Source organism: Ceratotherium simum, chromosome 6 (genome assembly GCF_057802395.1).
Source record: "Ceratotherium simum simum isolate JZ-2026a chromosome 6, ASM5780239v1, whole genome shotgun sequence".
Classification (NCBI taxonomy): Eukaryota; Metazoa; Chordata; class Mammalia; order Perissodactyla; family Rhinocerotidae; genus Ceratotherium; species Ceratotherium simum.
Genome location: NC_141905.1, coordinates 77112130 through 77119326, shown reverse-complemented (window position 1 = coordinate 77119326; position 7197 = coordinate 77112130).

The following is a 7197-nucleotide window of genomic DNA, read 5'->3' as shown; positions in this document are numbered from 1 at the left end:
AACTCTTCAAGACAGACATTATTTCTCTTATTTATAAAACAGGAAATGAAAGTTCAGAAATGTTGGGTAATTTGCTCAAGGTTACACAGCTAGTGAATTTTAGAAACCAAATTCTAATCTAGGTTCAACTGATTTTTGAAACTTGTGAGGTTTCTCTAAAGCATGAGGCAGGTACCACCTGTGGTAGGAGAGAGAATTTAAGTAGTGCACAAACACATTTAAATGATATTGAATCATAATGTATAATTGGCTGTGAGAGGCAGAAAGCTTGAAAATATTGGTTGAATGAGTTAAGGTATCTTCCTTTCTCATGTAAATGAACCAGAGACAGACCAGCCAGGGTTAGAAAGGCAGTTCCATGATTGTCAGGAACCCAGGCTCCCACTCTGTTGCTCTGGCACCTTTATCATGTAAAGTCTACTTTATAGCCCAAGATAGTTGCTGCAGCTCCAGCCATCATATCCACCCTCTAGCCATCAGGAAGAAGGGAAGATCCTGTCCCTTTCTTTAAGGGCAACTTCCTGGAAGTCATGCACAGCAATTCAGTTTATATTCCCTCGGCCACTGGAGAACTGAAGAAGAAAGGAGGGGAGAAAGGAACCAATAATTTTATTCCTATTGTTCTGTTAGGAGCCTGACTTTCAAAATGTCCCTGAGCTCATTGCACTTGGCAGAGCCTCCAAGCCTGGAAGCTTTGATCAGAAAATCAAGCAGTGCTTGGTTGTTGGACAGGCTGTGGAGTGGGCCTTGCCCTATGGCTCTGGGCCCCAGGCTGACGAGGACGGGGAGTCACTCTGGTACTAGGCTGTGTGATGAGGGCCACTAGGGCAACTTCCTTTCCTCCTCAAGGTGTGTGGGGGGAGAGGGAGGGGCTGCTCCTTTGTGCTGCTTCCCTCATTGTGCCACCAAGCCCAGTGAAGGGGAAAGTTTGCAAAAGAATACCTTGTAGGGATTGGGGTGCCCACAGGAGGGGAAGCCTGTTACTCAGTCCGATCAGATAGAGCTCAGGCCCTGGACGTGCTGATCTCCAGACGAGCCTCACTGAGTGGGAGAGGAGAGGGCTGGAGAGAAAAGGCAGGGCGAGGGCAGGCACCTGTCTATCCACATGTGCCCTGAACAACCACCTGCGTGAGTTTCTCAGGTGTCCAGAGGATGTGGTGGGAGGTGGCTGCCTCTGGGCAAAAGGACCTCAGCAGCAAGAGGCTGTGGGTGTAGCTGCCAGTGGGGGCAGCTTAGGTGTGTGGTTGAGGGATCGCTCAGTCAGGGAACTGGCACGCGGAGGCCCCCTTGGATCCAGGGGACCTCCTGCCTGCCCCCACAAGGCACCAGCATACAAGCCCCCCATCTCCTCCCCTCAGTGAGGATTAGCCAGGCAAATAGCACCTATGAACTGAGAGAGAACTGCAATGCCCCAGCCACACCAGGAGACCTCTGTCCTCTCCCGGAATTGCTGACGGCTGGCCCCCATCCCCTGAGAAGCTGGAGAAGGCAGGGTTTTCTCAAAGACAGACCAAGCTCCCCTTCACTGCCAGGTGCGGGTGTGCGGAGGAGGGGGAAAGCAGACTGCCTATCCCCACTCAAGTCCCCAGAGCCCCAAGCCCAGTCATGGTGGGGAAGGAGTGACCTTGGAATCAGATAAGACATTAGCATTCTAAACCAGACTGGGCTGAGTTTTAGTAAGGAAAGGGATCCGAAAGCTCTGAAATATGCCCAAGATCTAGTTAAGGGATGGGAAAGGGAGATTTGGCAGAGGCTGGTTCATTCTTGTATTCACCGCATGGACCTTCCACCTACTGTGTGCTGCCGCTGCCGGTGCATAGGTCCTTGTGCTCATCAGGGAGTGCGGGAGACAGACGATGGAAAATAAACACACCCTCCCAGGTTGGGAGTGAAAAGTGAAAAGGGTTGTGAAGGACTAGGAAGGAGACGGAGGGAGCAGCACCTGTGAGGAGGGGCTCTTGAGCAAGGGCTTGAAGGAGCGAGGGCGGAACTCTCGCGACTGCAGGGGATGACAGCTTTAGGCCAAGATCGGCATTTTCTCCCTATTTTCTATTGGAGGTGGCCTAGCCAGCCTGGTGGGGTCTCCCCAAAGGTGTCAAAGCTGGCCGATTACTAGAATCTGATTCCCAAGCCCAACCCTGGGATTCTGATCAGTTGCATGGGGGAGGGGCCAGGGACCTTTCTGAAAGCTCCTCATCTGATTCTGAGCATCTGAAGGTCTGAGAACAGACTGACTCAACGATCTCATCTGCTACTCACCAAGCACCTGCTGGGCCGAGGAGGGGGTTAGAACCACAAGAAGTGAGAGCTTGCACTGTGTATCAGGAAACCTACTAAGCACTTAGCTTGCATTGTCTTTTTAAAAAATGTATAATATTTGCAAGAACTCTGAGGTAGGTACTATTATTCTACCTATTTTGTAGATGAGAAGACTGAGGCTCAGAGATATTAAATCACCTGCTTGAGATCACAAGATGACACCTGGGAGTGCTGGATTCCTACCCAGGTGTGAAACTGTGGCCCTGCCTTCTGCCTGCAGGGATAAGATAACACTCACTGAAAAGGGAACCGGCCACACAGGCAATAATTCCAGGAGACAGATGGACGTGGACCATGCGCAATTTAAGATTTCAGAGGTAACAAAGAAGCCAGTGAGGTCGGGATATTCTGGAATAAGGGCTGGACCACCTCCAGTGGGGAGTCAAGCCTGGGTGAAAAGAAGCAAGCAGAGGACGACAGTCTGCAGGACGGAGCATGGCACAGTCACACGGAGAGAAGCAGAGACCAGAGACCACATGGGCCCTGGATGAGGAAGTGGAGACAGCACTTGCCTTGGCTCCTTATGGCAATCTGGACCCTCATCCTAGCAGAGGGAGATAAATGGAGCCTGCGGGCCGGAGTTTGTCTGGAAACAAATGTCAAACACAGCGAAACTAGAGGTTTCGTGTTCAACATACCTAAAAATAGTAACTCAGTGCAAAACTGAAATAGGAAAGGTCCTCTACCTGCATCTTTGTGACACCCCCATTGACTGGCACTCGGGGACCTGTGTCCCCTCTGCCCTTCCCTCTTGCTATGTCTCTGATCATTTGCATGAGACTTGGCTGTACTTTGTTTTCTGTCTCCAAAGTCCATGAGATCTCAGTAGCCTTGTAATAAATCCTTCTTTTGCTTCAGCTAGTTTGAGTGGTCTCTGACCCTTGTAATCAACGTATCCCTGTCTAGACAGAAATGATGAATCTGGTTTCTAATACAGGCCAGTTGAGATGTGGGGGTGGATCATACAGGTTAAACTCTAACAGGAAGCTGGAAATTGAAAGATGGAACTTGAGTGATGTATTAGTTAAGATAATGCCAGCTGCTATGACAGATACACCCTGAAACCTGAGTGGCTTAACACAATAGAAGTTTATTTCTTGTTTATACCATGGTGACTTGGGGTTCCTGTTCAAGCAGCCTCCATCCAGGGACCCAGATCCCTCCACCTTGCGGCTCCTCCCACCCGTACAACCTTGGAGTCCCCTGTGGTCAGCCACAAGTGGTCCAAGACCATGGGGAAGCACTCCTTAACAGATATGACAAAGATCCTTCCACTCACTTGTCATTGGTGAGAATGAGTCATCAGTCACATGATCCCAACAAAATGCAAGGGGGATGATGCTATGGAAAATAGTATGGTGGTTCCTCAAAAGTTAAACATAGAATTACCATATGACCCAGCAATTCCACTGTTAGGTATATATCCAAGAGAAATGAAAACAGATGTTCAAACAAATACACGTACAGGAATGTTCATAGCGGCATTATTCACAATAGCCAAAAGGTGGAAACCGCCCAAATGTCCACCACAGGTGAATGGATAAATGAATTGTGGTATATCCATACAATAGAATATTATTCAGCTGTAAAAAGGAATGAAGTACTGCTAGATGCTACAACATGGATGAACCTGAAAACATTATGCTAGGTGAGAGAAGCCAAACACAAAACATTACATATTAAATTATTTCTTTTATAAGAAATACCCAGAATAGTAAATCTATAGAGATAGAAAGCAGATTGGTGGTGGGCAGGGGAGAGGGAGGAATGAGGAGTAATTGCTTAATAGGTACAGAGTTTTCTCTTGGGTGATAAAAATGTTTTGGAACTTGATATAGGGAGTGGCTGCACAACATTGTGAATGTATTAAGTGCCACTGAATGGTACACTTTAAAATGATAATTTTGTGTTATGTGAATTTCACCTCAATTAAAAAAATACAAGAGGGCTGGGAAACTCATCCCCGGCAGGGCAGCTGCTGCTCCCTAGTGACAGCTCCACACTCCAGAAGGAGTCACGTATCCTTGGTGACCAGCTAAATATCTGTGTGCACCTTTCTTTCTCCTTCCCCAGAATGCACTCAGCTCCTCCCCCGGGAGGTAATCCCAAGACCTCTCGGATCATTGTCTCCAGCTCAAAGCCAAGATGTACAGTCCTCTCTTGAGTGTAGATGTGACTCTCTTGCTTTGGTGACATGTAAACTAAAAGGACAAGTAATCTGAATCACCCCACCTCCACACCCAGCACACAGAGTGGAGCAGAAACAGCATGACAGCAATACAAACTTGTATTCAGAACGGGGAAGACTGGCAGATAGAGTGACCACTGTCCCCTGGCAGTTGTGAGCTCCTGCAGGGCAGGCACTGAGGAGCTGGGACCCATGAGTGGAGAAGTTCCTTTGCTAGATCCCATTCTGATTTCTGGGAGGAACTCCCTGGTGCATTATTCTTTATGGCCCTGAATCCACCCTCTGGGAGATTTCTCCTTGAACATTATCTCCTGGGCCACACCTAAAGCGAATGTTGGGGAGTTTGCCCTAGTTAGAGGTTGCCCAGCTTGTACAAGCCGACTTCCTGCCTGTGCAATCTCAGGGCCCCAAGGGTTGTTTAATGCTTGAAAGGTCAAAATCTTTGCCAGTCTGGGCTGGTCATTTCTTTGGCAATAAAATGGCCTAAAAATTGTAGTAGCCTTCTTACTAGACACAAAAAAAGTGCATTGTGTATGATTTTAGTTATACGATGTTCAAGAACGGGCAAAATGAATCAGTGATGACACTTGGTGTTTGATTGGAATCCTACAGACAAGAAGACTCAGAGGGGCTAAGTGCCTCACCTAAAGTCACACAGCCACTTTGAGCAGAGGCAGTACTAGAACCCAGGTCTCCAAATGTAAGGCCCAGGGGGCTCCCTTTCACATTTGGCTCTCATAAAGAGTGAACAGACACAGCAGTTTCCAAATGCAGCTTTTTCTCTTGGTGCTTTTAATTAGCATATATGAAATACACTGCCAATCTAATTTAATTATAATTGGGTAACCAGAAGTCTGATTACGTTGTAAATTTAGATTAAAGAGCTGTTGTTTTCAATTAGGTTTGATTGTAAAGTGCTTTGACACTTTACCCGGCCTCAAGGAGAGTTCATGATATAACTTCCCACTTACTCACTTGCATTTTGCCCACAGGTCTTGGGGGGTAATAACTGGACTAAAGTTCCCAGGGCACCCCCAGTCTGGTGCAAGTTTGACCTGATTCCTATCCCATTGGTGGCAACGGCCACCAGATGCTACTGGTCTGTCGTATCAGGGTGCTTTCAGCTGGGTGTAATAGAGGATCTGACTGAAAAAGGTTCAAACCTCAAGGGTCTTAAAGCCTCACACAACAAGAAGTATGGAGGTACGGTAGCTCCAGGGTTGGTCAATTTGCTTTCAAAACATCCTTGAGGATCCAGGCTCATTCCATCTTCCTGCTCCACCAACTTCAGCATGTTGGCTTCTGTCCTCAGGCTTGTTGCTCAGTGGTTGTGTGATGGTTGCTGCAGCTCCAAGCTTTCCCATGTCCCCAGAAGAAGACGTTCCTTGAGCCTCCAGTAGATTTCTCATGACTCCTTGGCCAATTCCTAAGTCAACCACTGTCATCATCTAAGGAATCACCATGATTGGCTTGGGCAAATCACGATTCCTCCTGTAGAGTCTTTCCCAGAGCCTGTGGTTGCCTGATGCCCGCCAGCACATTACTAGAGGCTAAAGGGACAGGGAGTGGCTGTTGCCTAGGCTACCAATGGTCCATATCTGGAGCCAGTGTGCCCACACCCTAGGCAGATCTGGCTGAACCCAGTTTGGGTCTGCAATATCATGACCCGAGGAATCCAGCTGCAAATAATTGCATTTTGACTCTCCATCAGATAGCTGCCATCCCTATGTTCCTGTCGTAAGCACAGAAAAAGGATGAAAAGAGAGGACCTTTTAGAAGATGATGAAGGAGGCAAGCTGACTGGAAGATGAGAGAGAAGGGCATGTGGCTGTGGGAGTGGCCAAGCCCGCCCAATTGTCTCTGGGGAATATTGAGAGATATGCCTTGGAAAGAGGGTGTCAGAGAGAATGGGCCAGGCCCTCTGCACCTCAGGTAATGCTCTCAGCAGTCTTCTGAGGTGGGTATTACTTGACTCAAACTCTACTGTTCTGTTGTACTAGGCTGCCTCCAGAAGTGACCATCTGCTTGCTGGCCAGCCACCTGAAGCTCCTGCTTCCCTCTGCTGCCTTGTGTGGCACTTCTGGACAATGGAGTTGGTGGATGGGTCCTGGAGTCAGACTTCCTGTGCTCACATTCCAGCTCCTCTCACCCCTGACCTTGGGAATTTCTTTACACTCTTTTAGCCTCAGTTTCCTCATCAGAAAAACTCTACCTCATAGGGTTCTTGTGAGGATTAAATGAGATAATCCATAGAAAATGCTTAGCACAGTATCTAGCAATTAGTTAACAGCCAATGAGTATTCACTATTATTATCACTTAATAATATTAATATTATTATTATTGATGGTATTCACGGGCCACATGGAAAAGCTGGCTAATGCTCTGGCCGTCACAACCCCTAGATTCCTTTTCAGCATTGGTTTTAAGGGTAGTTCTGAGGCCAGAGGAAAGGCAGCACGTGCAGGATGGAAGAAGCCCCTAGTATGGGCCTGGCACACAGGAGGTGCACAATGACTCTTAGTTGCCTCTCTGCCTTAGAATTATACTACCAGCTCAATGCCCTCCCGTTTTTCCTCCTGTCAAGCCTCCAGAGTGATGCTTAAACTGTCACCTTGGAGACACTGTGCTCCAGAGAGAGGTTTCCATTTTGGATCTCTGATGACTGCACAGGCAGCCTCCGCTTCCTTAC